Genomic DNA, 18,255 nt, shown 5'->3' on the forward strand with positions numbered 1-18,255 from the left:
TTTAGTCAAAAACAATTACAAAGGACAAAGATGGTCATTATGTGCTGATAAAGAAAACAATTCAACAGGAAGATGTAACAAATATAAATATATATGCACCTAACAGTAGAGCCACAACATACATGAAGCAAATACTGACAGATTTGAGGGAGAAGACTCTGACATACCATGCTCAATAATGGATAGAACATCTAGTCAGAAGATCAATAAAGAAGTATAGGACTTCAATGATACACTAAACCAACTAGAACTAACAGGGATATATAGAACACTGCACCCAACAAAAACAGAATACACATTCTTCTCAAGTGCACATGGATCATTCTCCAGGATAGACCATATGTTGAGCCACAAAACAAGTCTTCATATATTTTAAAATACTGAAATACAATGTATACCCCAAGACCAAAACAGAATGAAGCTAAAAATTAATCATAGAGGAGAAATGAAAAATTCAGAAATATGTGGAAATTCAGTAACATATTCTGAAACAACCAGTGGGTGATATACCAAATCAGAAATGAAATTAGGAAATATTTTGGGGTGAGTGAAACTGAAAATTTAACATACCCAAATTTATGGGACGCAGCAAACACAGTGCTTAGAGGGAAATTTATAACTTGAAATGATTACATTAAAAAAGAAGAAAGACTTCAATCAGAGCCCCAACCTCAAACTGGAAGAAAACATAAAGCAAACTAAACCCAAAGCAAGCAGAAGGAAGGAAATAACAAAGATTAGAGTGGAGATAAATGAAATAGAAAACAAACAAACAAAAAAACAATAGAATTGACAAAACAAAAAGTTGGTTGTTTGAAAAGATAGATAAAATTGACAAACCTTTAGCTAGACTGACAAAGAAAAAAGAGGATACAAATAATGAAAATCAGAAATGAAAAGGGGGACATTACTATCAATCCAGCTGAAATAAAAAAGGACTTTAGAGGATACTATGAGCAACTATATGCCAACAAAGTAGAAAACAGAGAAAAATGGACAAATAACTAAAAACACACAAACTAGCTACATTGACTCAAGAGGAAATAGAAGATCTCAACAAATCAATTACCAGTAAAGAGATTGGCTCAGTAATCAACTCCTCCCAACAAAGAAAAGTCCAGGACCAGATCTCTACCAAAATTCCAGAAGACAACTCTAATCCTTCTCAAACTCTTCCAAAAACATGAACAGGAGAGAACACTCCCTAAGTCATTCCACCTGGCCAACATCACTGCTCATACAAAAGTGGGATAAATGCACTGTAAGAAAAGAAAGCTACAGACCAAGATCTCTTACAAATATAAATGGAAAAATCCTCAACAAAATTCTAGTAAATAAAATACAATGTCATGTTAAAAGAATTATACACCATGACAAAATGGAATTTATCCCTGGTATTCAAGGTTAGTTCAACATAAGAAAATCAATTAATGTAATTCACCACATTAAGAATGACGGAAAAGAACTATACGATCATCTCAATAGATGCAGAAAAGGTTTTTGACAAAATACAGCACCTCTTCTTGATTAAAAAAAATTTTTTAAAACCACTTAAAACACTAGCAATAGGTAGTTTTAGTTACTTCTCCACAACAGTAGGTAGAAAGCCAGGAAATGCATGGAACCAGACACTGCAGAGCAACTTGACTTTAGGCATACTTTATACAACATTCATGAATGCATGGCATAGCTGAGATCAGTGAAATCTGTAGTTCTCAAGGCCAGGGGACACGTGCCCCTCCCTGCCAGGCTCAGTCCTGTGGGAGAAGGGGCTGTCTGTGCTGGGAACAAGGACAGAGAACTGCAGTTGCAGCTCTGATTGAAAACTCAGGCTGCTGATCAAAACTCCAAACATAGATAGACTGAGACCAGACACCAGAGAGTCTGGGAGCAGTCAACCCAGTGGGGAGGAGATAGGGCTAGCAAAAACAGCAAACAAACAAACAAACAAAAAAAAAAAAACAAAAATAAAAATGGAGACTTTTTGGAGTGCTGAAGAACATAAAATGGAGAAGGGCAAGGATCAGGCAGAGTCAGGCTCATATCCAAATCCAGAGGGCGAGGTCCCTGATCTGAAGAGCCAAAGACTTGGTTTCTCTGCTTTCTTGATTGTTCCTTAATGGCCCTAATCTCCTTGTCTCTTTACCATTTCAATGGCCCACTAGATCTGCAAGGAGGGCTCTTCAATTTTTTTTTTTAATCTTTTTCTCTTTTTCTAAAACAATTACTCTAAGAAGCCCATTACAGAAAGCCTCAAACACTTGCAATTTGGGCCTAGGCAAGAGCAGAGCTAAGATAGCTCTGAGAGACAAAACAATACATCTAGTGGCTGAGAAAATTCACTAAACACCACAACTCCCCAAGAAAAGGGGGGTGCCCCCTTACAGTCATCTTCCCAGAGGGCTGGGAACACTCCTGCCTGGTGCCAGCACTACAGCCCAGAGCTTCCCCAGACAACCCAGGGTGATGGGAAGTGTTTCCAACAACACACGCACACACCACAACATAGGGCATGGACAACAGCCTTTCACTCACCCACAGCTAATTGTCCCTGGAAGGCGGAGTTGTGTGAAAAGGGGAAAATTAACAAGCCCCATTCAGACATCCTTTCAGCAGACTGGGAACACCCCTACACAGCCTTGCAACCCAGAACTTCCCTTAGGGGATGGTGCTCTCCTGTGACATAGCACAGTCTTTCCTCAGCAGGGGACCTAGGATGGCATGGCTTGGAAGAGGGACCCACTCGCAAGTCCCAGGGACCACACACCAACACCAAGGACTTGTGGATCAGCAGCAGAGACAAACTGTGGTGAGACTGAACTGAAGGATTAGACTACTGCAACAGCTTTAAATCTCTAGGAACACCTGGGAGATTTCATTATTCAAGCCACCCTCCCTCCCTAACCGCTCACACACCCCATATTCAGGGTGAGAAGCACCAACTACACATGCAAACTTGGTGCACCAATTGGACCCCACAAGACTCACACCCCCACTCACCACAAAAACAAAGTTGGGGAGAACTGGCTTGAGGGGAATAGGTGACTCACAGACACCATCTGCTGGATAGTTAGAGAAAGTGTACTCCAAAAAGCTGTAGATCTCACAAACTGGAGATAAGTGTTTGAATCAGTCGACATATCCTAAAAGAATCTGTCAAGCTAAGCAAATGCCAAGAGGCCAAAAACAACAGAAAATTTTAAAGCATATGAAAAAGCCAGACGATATGGATAACCCAAACACAAACACCCAAATCAAAAGATCAGAGGAGACACAGTACTTGGAGCAATTAATCAAAGAACTAAAGACAAACAATGAGAGCATGGCACAGGATATAAGGGACATGAAGAAGACCCTAGAATAGCATAAAGAAGATATTGCAAGAGTAAATAAAAAAAATAGACCATCTTATGAAAATAAAAGAAACTGTTGACCAAATTAAAAAGATTCTGGATACACATACTACGAGACCAGAGGAAGCTGTATAGTGAATCAGTGACCTCAAGGACGACAGAATGGAAAATGAAAGTACAAAAGAAAGAATGGGGAAAAAATTGAAAATATCAAAATGGACCTCAGGGATATGATAGATAATATAAAACGTCCAAATATAAGACTCATTGGTGTTCCAGAAGGGGAAGAGAGGGGTAAAGGTCTAGGAAGAGTATTCAAAGAAATTGTTAGTGAAACTTCCCAAATCTTCTGAACACCATAAATACAAAAATCATAATTGCCAAGTGAAATCCAAATAAACCCACTCCAAGACATATTCTGATCAGACTGTCAAATACTGAAGAGAAGGAGCAAGTTCTGAAAGCAGCAAGAGAAAAACAATTCACCACTTACAAAGGAAACACCGTAAGACTAAGTAGTGACTACACAGCAGCCACCATGGAGGCAAGAAGGCAGTGGCATGACATATTTAAAATTCTGAGAGAGAAAAATTGCCAACCAAGAATTCTTTATCCAGCAAAGCTCTCCTTCAAATTTGAGGGAGAGCTTAAATTTTTCACAAACAAATGCTGAGAGAATTTGCTAACAGAAGACCTGCCCTACTTGAGATACTAAAGGAGCCCTACCAACAAAGAAACAAAGAAAGGAGAGAGAGATATGGAGAAAAATTCAGTACTAAAGAAATTCAGTATGGGTATATTAAAGGACATTAAGAGAGAGAGGGGAAAAATATATCTGACAAATATAAACCAAAGGATAGGATGGCTGATTCAAGAAATGCCTTCACAGTAATAACATTGAATGTAAATGGATTAAACTCCCCAATCAAAAGACACAGATTGGCAGAGTGGATCAAAAAAAAAAAAATAAACCATCAATATGTTGCATACAAGAGACTCATCTTAAACACAGAACACAGGGACACAAAGAAATTGAAAGTGAAATGGAAAAAAATATTTCATGCAAGCTACAGCCAAAAGAAAGCAGAAGTAGTATTAATCTCAGATAAAATAGACTTTAAATGCAAGGATGTTATGAGAGACAAAGAAGGCCACTACATATTAATAAAAGGGGCAATTCAACAAGAAGAAATCACAGTCATAAATGTTTGTGCACCCAACAAGGTGAACAAAATACACGAGACAAACACTGGCAAAACTAAAGGAAGCAATGGATGTTTCCACAATAATTGTGGGAGACTTCAACACATCACTCTCTCCTATAGATAGATCAACTAGACAGAAGACCAATAAGGAAATTGAAAACCTAAACAATCTGATAAATGAATTGGATTTAACAGACATATATAGAACATTACATCCCAAATCACCAGGATACACATTCTTCTCTAGTGCTCACAGAACTTTCTCCAGAATTGATCATACGCTGGGACATAAAACAAGGCTCAATACATTTTAAAAAAATGAAATTATTCAAAGCACATTCTCTGACCACCATGGAATATAATTAGAAGTCAATAACCATCAGAGACTCAGAAAATTCACAAATACCTGGAGGTTAAACAACATGCTCCTAAACAATCAGTGGGTTAAAGAAGAAATAGCAAGAGAAATTGCTAAATATATAGAGATGAATGAAAATGAGAATACAACATATCAAAACTTATGGGATGCAGCAAAAGTGGTACTGAGGGGGAAATTTCTAGCACTAAACGCATACATCAAAAAGGAAGAAAGAGCTAAAATCAAAGAACTAATGGAACAACTGAAGAAGCTAAAAAATGAACAGCCAACCAATCTTAAACCAAGTAGAAAAAAAGAAATAACAAGGATTAAAGTAGAAATAAATGACAGAGAGAATAAAAAAAACTATAGAGTATAAATAACAGCAAAAGTTGGTTCTTTCAGAAGATCAACAAGATTGACAAGCCCCTGGCTAGACTGAAAAATCTAAAAGAGAGAAGACCTATATAAACAAAATAATGAATGAGAAAGGTGACATTTATGTGGATCCTGAAGAAATTAAAAAAAAATTATAACAGGATACTATGAACAGCTGTATGTCAAAAACTGGATAATGTGAGGAAATAGACAATTTCCTGGAAACATATGAACAACCTAGACTGACCAGAGAAGAAATAGAAGGCCTCAACCAACCAGTCACAAGCAAAGAGATCCAATCAGTCATCAAAAAGCTTCCCACAAATAAATGCCCAGAGCCAGATGGCTTCACAGGGGAATTCTACCAAACTTTCCAAAAAGAACTGACACCAATCTTACTTAAAGTCTTTGAAAACATCAAAGAAAATGGAACACTACCTAACACATTTTATGACGCTAACATCAGTCTAATACCAAAACCAGGCAAAGATGCTACAAAAAAGGAAACCTACAGGCCAATCTCCCTAATGAATATAGATGCAAAAATTCTCAACAAAATATTTGCAGATCAAATCCAAAGACATATTAAAAAAATCATACACCATGACCAAGTGGGGTTCATTCCAGGCATGCAAGGATGGTTCAGCATAAGAAAATCAATGTATTACAGCATACAACACATTAACAAATCACCCAGGGGGGTGATCTCCCTGGCAACGTGGAATATGACTCCTGGGGAGGAATCTAGACCTGGCATCATGGGATGGAGAACATCTTCTTGACCAAAAGGGGGATGTGAAAGGAAATGAAATAAGTTTCAGTGACTGAGAGATTCCAAAAAGAGCCAAGAGGTCACTCTGGTGAGCACTCGTACGCACAATATAGACAACACTTTTAAGGTTCTAATGAATTGGAATAGGTAGCAGTAAATACCTGAAACTATCAAACTACCACCCAGATCCCATGAATCTTGAAGATGATTGTATAACAATGTAGCTTATGAGGGGTGACAATGTGATTGGGAAAGCCATATGGACCATACTCCCCTTTGTCCAGTGTATGGATGAATGAGTAGAAAAATGGAGGCAAAAAAAAAAAAAAAAGGCACCCAGTGTCCTTTTTCACTTTAATTGTTCTTTTTCACTTTAATTTTTATTCTTATTATTTTTGTGTGTGTGGTAATGAAAATGTTCAAAAATTAATTTTGGTGGTGAATGCACAACTGTATAATGGTACTGTGAACAACTGAATGTACACTTTGTATGACTACGTGGTATGTGAATATATCTCAATAAAAATGAATTAAAAAAAAAAACAATAGAAATAGAAGGAAACTACAGAACATGTAAAGGGCATATAGTAAAAATCTACAGCCAACATCATACTCAATGGTAAAAAACTGAAAACTTTCCCTACAAGATCAGGAGTAAGACAAGGATGCCCATTGTCACTACTGTTATTAATAATGTAATGGAAATTCTTGCCAGAGCAATTAGGCAAGTAAAAGAGATAAAAGGCATCCAAATTGGAAAGGAAGAAGTAAACCTTTTTCTATTTGCAGATGATATGATCTAATGTACAGAAAATCCTAAAAAATCCACAACACAGCTTCTAGAGTTAATAAATGAATTCAGCAAAATGGCAGGATACAACATCAACACCCCTAAATCACTAGTCTTTGTAAACACTAGCAATGAACAATTGAAAGTAGTTATCAATTAAAAAAAAATACCATTCACAATAGCAACTAAGGGAATCAAATATCTAGGAATAAATCTAACCAAAGATGTAAAGGACTTGTACAGAGAAAACTACAAAATATTGCTAAAAGAAATTGAAGATGACATACATAAATGGAAGGACATTCTGTGTTAATGGACTGGAAGACTAAATATTGTTAAGAAGTCAATACTACTCCAAAGTAATTTATAGAGTCAATGCAATCCCAATCAAAATTCCAATAACTTCTTTGCAGAAATGGAAAAGCCAATCATAAAATTTACATGAAAGGGTAAGGTGCTCTGAATAGCTAAGGTTATCTTGAAAAAGAAGAACAAAGTTGGAGGACTACCATTTCCTGGTCTTAAAACTTATTACAAAGTCAAAGTAATCAAAAGAGCATGGTACTGGCACAAGGACAGATATATAGACCAATGGAACGAAATTGGAATCCCAGAAATAAACCCACACATTTATGGCCAACTGATTATTTTTAAATCAATTTTATTGAGATATGTTCACATACCATAAAATCATCCAAAGTGTACAATCAGTTGTTCATAGTATCATCACATAGTTGTGCATTCATCACCACAATCAATTTTTGGACATTTTCATTACTCCAAAAAAAAAAAAGGTAAAAGTAAAAAAGAACACCCAAAACATCTCATATCCCTTCTCTCCCCTATTATTCATTTACTTTTTGTCCCCATTTTTCTACTCATTGGTCCATACACTGGTGTTCCGGTTTGCTAATGCTGCCCTTTTGCAAAATACCAGAAATGGATTGGCTTTTATAAAGGGGGTGTATTTGGTTACAAAGTTACAGTCTGAAGGCCATAAAGTGTCCAAGGTCAGGCCTCAACAACGGGATACCTTCACTGAAGGATGGCCGTTGGCATCCGGAAAACTTCTGTTGGCTTGGAAGGCACATGGCTGGCATCCGCTTGCTCCCAGGTTGTGTTTCAAAATGGCATTCTCCAAAATGTTCCTCTTGGGGTGTTTTGTCCTCTCTTGGCTACAGCTCTTCTTCAAAGTGTCACTCTAGTTGCTTTGAGGTCCTTGTCTGTGAACTCCTTTCTACGACTCCAGTGATCCACTTAACACTAATACCTCTGCCCACACAGATTGCATCAAAGATAATGGAGTTCTGGGGGACATAATACATTCAAACTGGCACATTCCACCCCTGGACCCCAAAATGACATGATCTTTACATATACAAAATACATTCATCCCATTGCAATATCACAAAAACTTAAATCATTTCAGTAACAATAGGTAAGTACAAGATCCCATCAAAATCAGTTACAGGCATGGTTTTGTCCTAATGCAAAATTCCCCTCTAGCTGCGGACCTGTGAAACATAGAACAAGTTATCTGCTTCCAATATACAAAGCAGGGACAGTCATAGGATACACATTCCCATTGCCATAAGGAGAAACTGAACAGAAAACAGGATTTAAGGGATCAAAACAGTTCGTAAAACCCACAGGGCAAACTCCGTTAGATTTCAAAGTCTGAAGTCACTTACAGAATGACATTTTATCCTTGGGGCTTGAGAGAGAGGCAGTCCCACACTTTCCAAAGGCTTATGCAGTAGCCCTTTTCTCTCCAAATGCTGGGGTGAGTGCTCCAACATATCCACACATTGGGGACACCACCTTCTTCTTGGACCCACCCTCCTCAAATATCGGGGTGCCACCTGGACTCTGCCTCTCTGGGCCAAAGGCTCTACCCTCTCCTAACAGTGGGGTGGTGGCTAGGCTCTCTCCAACCCTCAGGGAATGTGCTCCCCCTCTCTGAGGCATGGGGTGGCAACACTCTTCCTGAGCATGGAGGAGGAATGCCTGCCCTTGACATCTGGAGCAAACTCACCCTTTCCACGTGTGTGGGCTGCTCTGTTCTCCCTGCCCAAGACTTCTTGACTTCAGACCTCGATCTCCATGGCTCTGTATTTGAAGACATTTTTCCTTCAATTTGTTCCTCTGTCCCCTCCAGTCCAGACTGCCCATGGCTCTGGCTATACAGTTCTCTCAAAAATCTCGTTGGCTTGGCATGAAGCACACAGGGGTCAAAACCATCAGACAATAGGGCTTTCCACAAATCCTTTCTGGATAACTCCATCTCCAATCCTGGCTTGTACTGAAATGGTGGTCTGTTTCCATGTTCTGTTAAAACCTCACGTGGAGCTGTAGCTTCTGGGGTCTCACTTTTTGGAAGCCTAGAATTCTCCAAACTATCAGTTTCTGGTTTCTTAGTTCCCAAGAGTTCATTTCTCAGCTTATCTCTGTCCTGTCACATTTTACTGTAAGTTGCAAGAAGAAGCAGGCAAGGTCTTCAACTTTTAGTTTTGAAACCCCATCAGCTAAGGATCCCAGCTTGCCACGCTCAAATTCTTCCTTCCGTCTGACACTAGGAATCAATTTTGCCAAATTCTCTGCCACTTTAAAACAAAGATCACCTTTCTTCCAGTTGGCAATGACACATTCATCATTTCTGCTCAAGGCCTCATCTAAAATTAAATCTTTAGAGTCCATATTTCTACCAACAGTCTCTTCAAAGCAGTCTAGGCCTTTTCTATCAAGTTCCTCACAATTCTTCCAGAATCTTCCCCTTATCCATTCAAAAAGCCATTCCAACATGTTTGGTATTTGCAAACTCAGCAGCACCCTACTTCTCTGGTACCAAAATCTGTTCTGGTTTGCTAATGCTGCCCTTTTGCAAAATACCAGAAATGGATTGGCTTTTATAAAGGGGATTTATTTGGTTAACAAGTTACAGTCTTAAGGCCATAAAGTGGTCCAAGTCAGGCCTCAGCAACAGGGTACCTTCAATGAAGGATGGTCATTGGCGTCTGGAAAACTCTGTTAGCTTGGATAGCAGGTGGCTGGCATCTGCTTGCTCCCAGGTTGTGTTTCAAAATGGCATTCTTCAAAATGTTGCTCTTGGGGCATTTTGTCCTCTCTTAGCTGTAGCTCTTCTTCCAAATGCCACTCTCAGTTGCTCTGAGGTCCTTGTCTGTGAACTCCTTTATACACCTCCAGTGATCCAATTAACACTAATACGTCTGCCCACAGAAGACTGCATCAAAGATAATGGCATTTTGGGAGACATAATACATTCAAACCAGCACAGCTGGATAAAGAGAGTGTGATCCATAAGGTTTTTGCAATTACACAGTCACACCATGTAAGCTATATAGTTACATGATCATCTTCAAGAATTGAGGATACTGGGTTGTAGTTCAACAGTTTCAGGTATTTCCTTCTAGCTATTCTAATACACTAAAGACTAAAAAGAGATATCTACATAATGCATAAGAATGCCCTCCAGAGTGACCTCTCAACTCCGTTTGAAATCTCTCAGCCACTGAAACTTTATTTTGTTTCATTTATCTTCCGCCTTTTGGCCCAGAGGGTTTTCTCAATCCTATGATGCTGGGTCCAGGCTCATCACTGGAGTCATGTCCCATGTTGCCAGGGAGATATAGACCCCTGGGAGTCATGTCCCATGTAGAGGGTAGGGCAGTGAGTTTATCTGCAGAGTTGGCTTAGAGAGATAGCCAAATGATTTTTGACATGAGGGCAAAGACCACTCAATTGGGAAAGACTAGTCTTTTTGACAAATGGTGCTGGGAAAACTGGACTTCCATTTGCAAAAAAAAAAAATAAATAAATAAATGGAGGAAGATCCCTGCCTCACACCAGTTACAAAATATCAACTCAAATTGGATCAGAGACCTTAACTTAAGAGCTTTAACTATCAAACTCCTAGAAGAAAATGTGGGCAAGCATCTTCAGGACTTTGTGTTAGGTAATGGTTTCTCAGACTTTACACTCAAAGCACAAGCAACAAAAGAGACAAAAATAGATAAATGGGACCTCATCAAAATTAGAAACTTTTGTTCCTCAAAGAACTTTATTATGAAAGTAAAATGACAATCTACATGATGGGAGAAAATATTTGGAAGCCACATATCTAATAAAGGATTAATATCCAGATATATAAAGAAATACTTCAATTTTACAAACAGAAAAGCAATCCAATAAATAAATGGCAAAAAGACTTGAACAGATATCTTTCCAAAGAAAATTAACAAATTGGCCAGAAAGCGCATGAAAAAGATGTTCATCATCATAGTCCATCAGCAAAATGAGATTCAAAACCACAATGAGATACCATTTCACATGTATTAGAATGACTGCTATTCAAAAAACTGAAAATAGCAAGTGGTGAGGAGGATGCATAGAAATAGGAACACTCATTCTTTGCTGTTGGTGATTTAAAATGGTGCAGTCCCTGTAGAATACAGTTTGGCAGCTCCTCAGAATGCTAAATATAGAAGTACCATATGATCTGGCAATCCCACTACAGGGACTCGAACAGATATTTGCGCACTGAAGTTCATAGCAGCATTATTCACAATTGCCAAAATATGGAAGCAACCCAACTGTCCATCAACCAAGGAATGGATAAATAAAATGTGGTATATACATACAATGGTATATTATTCAAGTCATGATACATGTGACAACATGGATGAACCTGGAAGACATCTGGTCGAGTGAAATAAGCCAGACACAGAAGGTCAAATATTGTATGATCTCACTGATTTGAAACAATTAGAATAAGCAAACTCATAGGGTCAGAATCTAGTATATAGGCTACCAGGGGTTGGGGTGGGGATAGGGAATGGGAAGTTAAGGCTTAAAATGCACAGGATTTCTATTTGGAATGACAGAAATGTTTTGGTAATGGATGGTGATGATGTAGCACAACATTGTAAATGCAATTAACAGCACTGAAATATATATCTGAATGTGATTAAATGGGGAAATTTTAGATTGTATATAAGGTAACAGAATAAATATTTTTTTAAAAATCCATGGAACTACACTATACAAACAGTGAACTCTAAGTTAAAAACTACGGAATTTAATTAATAGTACAGGTATAAAAATGTGCTATCAATTTTAACAAATGTTCCACACCAATGCAAGGTGTTGGTGGTGGGGTGGTACATGGGAATCCTGTATTTTATGCATGATTTTTCCATAAACCTGTAACTTCTCTAATAAAGTAAAAAAAAAAAAAAAAAGTAAATTGTACACTAAAAAAAGAAATGCATGATGTTGTAACATATAAGAAGGCTTTTTAAAACAAGGAACTAAGCTATTGAAACCCACAGTAGTCATTTCTGGAGAGATATCAGGGCTATTATTATTATTACCAACTACGTTTTGGATTGTTTCATTTCTAAATTGGACAACACTACTTCTAAATTATATTCTAAAATTTTTTGTAACTTTTAATTAATTACAGTGTGTGAGTCAAATTAATGATTCCAATAAACCATACATTGTACCTCCCTAAAAAGAAAATATCTGAAAGATGGTGAAATTTGTAGTTCTTTATAGATTCAACTTTCCAAATAATTCAGGAAGGTAAATTATCTATTACAAAAGTAAGACTTTCCAACTTAGTAGATGATAATGTAAAAACAAATTTCATACTACATTTTACACTAAAAAGGAAAACTTCCTTCACTGATATATATTAACAATGCATGTGTTCATATTCTTTCCTAAATATTTGGAACATATTAAAATTTCAGAAGAAAAACTCAAATTTATTCACAGCGGTATAGTTCTTATTTTCTCCTTTCTTAAAGTTATCAGCCTCCCAAGTATTTGCCAAACCTAGATGCTGAATTTATTATAGTTATACACTAAGAAATAGCTTTAGACAAAGCACAAAAGAACACTTTTTTTTGATTATTTTACCTCCATTATACCTTCCCTAGTGAAAATTCCTGTTTTTCATTCCTTTCTTTTCCAGTACACAATGGATCCTTCTAAACTCTTGTATGGCCAAAGAAATAAATTAGCTACTTTTGTAACATTAAAATGTTCCAGTTACTATTACAACTTTGAAAACTGAAAATCATTTAGGGATATAGAAACTCTTTGGTTATTTATTTTCCCTCTCTAATGCTTTTTCATTTAAATATGGATATTATGTACACATTGGGCTACTTTTCCCTCTAGTGTATTCATCTAAGTTATTTGATGGAAGCTATTTAAGGGATGACTTTTGCTATGATCTTGGAAAACATATTTGACAAATTTATTCTAAATGCCACCTCTGGCAGCAAAGCTTTAATGGTTTGCACCTGTGCTGAGAATATCATCTTCTGGAGTGCCTGAGGCTTCACTTCCTTGTGAAAACTTTCCCATCCTCTAAAATTTATCTTGGGTTCTCATCTCTCTTAACCTTGTGCTTCTGTCCCATTTGTGTAGGTACCACTCATGTATACTTATGTAACCAGCACAAGGGGTGGTGCAAAGCTTAATAGCAAAACAAAAATCACAGGAAGTAATGCATAATTGTTGCCTCTTGCTATTTAACATGAGCTCAAAATGGAACTGGTCAAAGGTGAAATGTATCATCTTGTGTGAATAAATCTGCTGTGAAGAGGATCTATTTCAGGTAATGACATCACTTGCTACCCAGGGTCCAAAACCTGGGTATCATCTTCACTCCTTCCTCTCGCTGTAGTTTTTATATCCTAACTATTCCTTGACTCTCTTAGTCCTTTCTTTCTGCCACTGTTGTAGCTGAACCCCAACATAGCTCATCAAGACTAGTGAAACAGACTCCAACTCATCTCCCTGATTTCATCTTGTCCAATTTAAATCCACATTACTGCCAAACTGGTTTATATTTATAGTGCCTTTCATTTGCAATATAAATACCTCAAGTTTACAGGAAACTAGAGAAATTATTACAAATACCCATGTCCTCATCATTCAGATATTTTACTTTGTGGTTTCAAATCATTTGAAGACATAGCAACTGCTCATAAAACACTTCTGTGCCAGTGTTAGAAGTGCTTTAATCCTCATGGGTAAGGTATTTTTATTATCCTTATTTTAGAGAAAAATGAAATTGTGGCATGGACTACTTTTGGAAAAAGGAAATAAACCCAGAGAGATTAAATAATTTGCCTAAGGGTAAGCTAATAAATGGTAGAAATGGCTTTTGAATCCAGGGAGTCTAGCTCCAAACTGACATTCTTAGCTATGCACTATTGCTCTTATAGAAAAATAAAGCATTAAAAATAAAATATTATTGAAGTTAAGCCTTTTCCTCTTTCTCCAGAGGTAATCACTATTGTGAAGCTAGAGTATATTTTCCCATCTTCCCCTTTTATATATATATAATATATACACATTATGCATTACACATTATATACATGGAATTTATATGTTATTTATTAGATATCTTTATATATACTATACTTCCTTTTTATATGTCTATATCATACACACTTTTATATTATATATAGTTTTACAAATTTACATGAATGGAATTAAACTGTACCTTTGTTTATAACCTTTTTTTCCTCATTCAATAGTGTGGTTTTGAGTCCTAGCCTTCCTGAGAATTGGTATTTACCTCATTTACTTTACGAACGTTTCTCACCCTATGTTTATCAATGTGTAACATGGGAATGTTACCATTCTGTCATTTTCTCCTTATCAAGCTTAAATTCCATGACCTAGTACTGTTATTACTCTCTTGTGCATATGTTCAGCTTCATTGTCCCTCCCCTGCTTTATCATACATGCCTGTCATAAGTACAAAAATGATTCCATCCATCTCTCTACCTATTTTGCACAGATGAACACAGCCAGAGAAGAACATATAACTGATCTTACCTTATTAGTATTATATTAATTAATATATAAATTTAAATAAAGTTTAAATTTATGACTGGTAACCTCAAGTGCTCCTGTGCCATGTTCACTACTCTGCCTTCTCTTCTGCTAACTGAATGAACTGCCTATGTTTCTATTGAAGGACAACCCCTTCCTACGTGCACTAGCATTTCAATCTAGGACACTGATCTAGCAATTCTCCCTCTCTCTCACATTTCACAAATTTTCCTTTTCTACTGAATCATTTCTTTCATCTATACAAACATGCTATAATTCAAAAACAAACAAAAAATCAAACCTCTCTTGAAACCAATTTCCTTTTATCTACTGCCCCATTTATTTGTTCCTTCTTATAACAATTGTCTCTGATTCTTCTTTCATTTCCTCTTGAACTCACATCAACCAGGTTTTCACCCACAACACTCCTGCCTGATTGTGCTCCTGTTAAGATCAGTAATGACTTCATGTTTATAAATTCAAAGTCCTCTTTTTTAACCTGTGTACAGCCTTAGCACAGTTGATCACACTCTACTTTTTGGAACACTTTGATTTCTTAGATTCCATGACAACACATTCTCATGGTTTTATCTTAACCTGTGGCCACTCCTACTCAGTCTCCTTTGCTGGTCCCTTCTTAACTCCCTGACTTATCAAATTTGGAGGGAGTACCCTCCAGATAATCCTCATACTTCTATCTCTATCTGTGCTGGTTTGAATGTGTTAGGTCCCTCAGAAAAAGCCATATTCTTTGATGCAATCTTGTGAGGCAGACATATTAGTGGGGATTAAGTTGGAACGTTTGGATTAGGTTGTTTGCATGGAAATGTGCCCCACCCAACTGTAGGTGATAACTCTGATGAGATACTTCCATGGAGGCATGGCCCCACCCATTCAGGGTGGGCCTTGATCAGTGGAGCCATATAAATGAGCTGACAAACAGAAGGAACTCAGTGCAGCTGTGAGTGACATTCTGAAGAGGAGCTGCAGCCAAGAGGGATACTTTGAAGAATGCACAGGAGCTGAGAGTAGCTGCAGCTGAGATACAGTTTGAAGACGGCCGTTGAAAGCAGACTTTTGCTCCAGAGAAGCCAAGAGAGGATAAACGCCCTAAGAGCAACTAAGAGTGACATTTTGAAGGAACTGCAGCCTAGAGAGGAACATCCTGGGAGAAAGCCATTTTGAAACCAGAACTCTGGAGCAGAAGCTAGCCACATGCCTTTCCAGCTAACAGAGGTTTTCTGGACACCATTGGCCATCCTCCAGTGAAGGTACCCGATTGCTGATGTCTTACCTTGGACACTTTATGGCCTTGAGACTGTAACTGTGTAACCAAATAAACCCCCTTTTTAAAAGCTGATCCATTTCTGGTGTTTTGCATTCCGGCAGCATTTGCAAACTAGAACATTACCTATAGACAGTTCTTTGGTGGACTCATCTATTCTTATGGTTAAAATTATATGGCTATATACTGTATGTACTCTATATTTATGGCTAAATATTATATATATATATGTGTATATATATATATATATATATATATATATATATACTGTATGTACATTGAGAGCTTTCAGATTCCTATACTCAATCTGGACTTTTCCTTTGAACCCAGATTCATATAAATTAATGACTCAAATATCCACTTTTATGTCTAATAAGTTTCTCAAATTTAATATATAACCTGCTACTTTGGGATCTTTCATAAATGCCATCCTTCCAATTGTTCAGTTCTCAAAATCCTAGACTCTTACACATCTCTCACCAATCAACCTCTCAGCAGATCCTGCTGGCTCTCCCTTCAAGTACAACAAAACTTGCTGTGACATGATGAGTGGTGCCTCAAAGTTTCTATCATGTAAGATGTGAGATGACACCATAGTGAGGCTAGTGATAAAAGTATTTTTTAAATAAGTCTTGAGTTCCACAAAAGCATGAAAGTAAAAGTACTGAAACATTGTACAATATGGAACTTAGCCTCAACTGAGAAAGTCCCAAGTGATCAGGAGGCTGTCACTTTCCAATCCCATATGCCTCCTTTCCCCAATCCCATTTCTATTACATTTAAATACTAATGATTATTGTCCTGGGGTTCTAATGCTATTCCAGAATCTGCCTGCTTCTCAAATTTCCAACTCCAACACCCAGGTTCAAGCCAAAAAAAAAAATCTGTCACTGTGTTAGGATAAAGGTCTTCCAAATGATTTTCAACAGAGCGTAAAGAACCATCCTTTTAGACCACAAGTAGGATCATATGTCTTCTCTCAAAGCCTCTTTGCTGTGAGAGAAGTCCAAATTCTTCAAATAGGCTATATATAAATGTTATGAACAATATATGGAATAACGACCCCCACCCTACCTCATAAATATTGTACAATATTTATGAAATGAGAAAACAATTTTCCCAATCATTACCTCATGCCCCATATATGCAATGGTCCATTATTGAACATTCCAGTCTTGGTATATGTTTCTCTTCCTGTGCCAAGTTCCATATGGTTTGCATTAGTATGGCTTTGTGATAAGTATGGCTATCTGGGGAAGTAATGTCAAAACGCCTTTGCAATTCTAGGACATTTGCTCTTCCACATATATAATTTTTTTATGTGGCCTTGTTTCAGCAATCTTGATGAACCCTCTTTTTATTTTTATACTTTTTAGATGCTCTTGGATTCATTATGTGTACATTTACATTGTCTGAGAATAACACCACTTCACTTCTTTTACTTTTCTACCCTATTTCTTCATTTCTTTTTCTTGTCTAATTGTACTATACCATTCTTATATTCCTAGAATAAAATCTTCAATATAATTTTTAAGCATGGTCATATACAAATTATATTTTATTTAGTATTTTTGAATCTATGTTTATAAATGAGAACAGCTTAAAATATTCTTTAAGGACATTGCATGCTATCCTTCCCAGAGACAAAACTTACTTCCACTTATTACTTTAATTTTTGCAGATGTGTTTCTTAAGTGAGTGCTTATGTGTGTATGTGTGTGTGTATACATACATATATATGGATTCTTTAATCCAAATTGCTTGATTTTTTAATCACTGCTTTAGCAGAGACTCTTAATTGTTACCCAAGTATCCATTCTACCTTCTTTAAGGTAATGGAATCTTTTACATTTTTTTCTGCAGCTGAGCCACCTGGAATAAAGAACATACTTTCAGGCTTTCTTATAGCCAGATGTGCCCATGTGACTAAATTCTGGCCAAATAAATATAAATGGAAGTGATGTGTTAAGTTCTAGGCAGTAGTGGAGGTTGGGCCTGACCCCACCTCCTTGAGTCTTCCTGAAGTTTGGAGTGCAAACAAATGCCTAAGGTTTTAAGAATCATTTCATCTATTTGTTCTATTATTACTTAGCAGTGTTAAAATCCCCAAATCTATGAAATTGGCTGACTTCCATCTTGTTTTATCAGTTTTTGGTTCGAGTGTATAAAGTTCTACTATTAGATGCATACACATTCAGGATTATTACAGCTTGATGAGTTGAATAATTTTAATTAT

This window comes from Choloepus didactylus, chromosome 6, assembly GCF_015220235.1.
Source record: "Choloepus didactylus isolate mChoDid1 chromosome 6, mChoDid1.pri, whole genome shotgun sequence".
In the NCBI taxonomy this organism is placed as follows: Eukaryota; Metazoa; Chordata; class Mammalia; order Pilosa; family Megalonychidae; genus Choloepus; species Choloepus didactylus.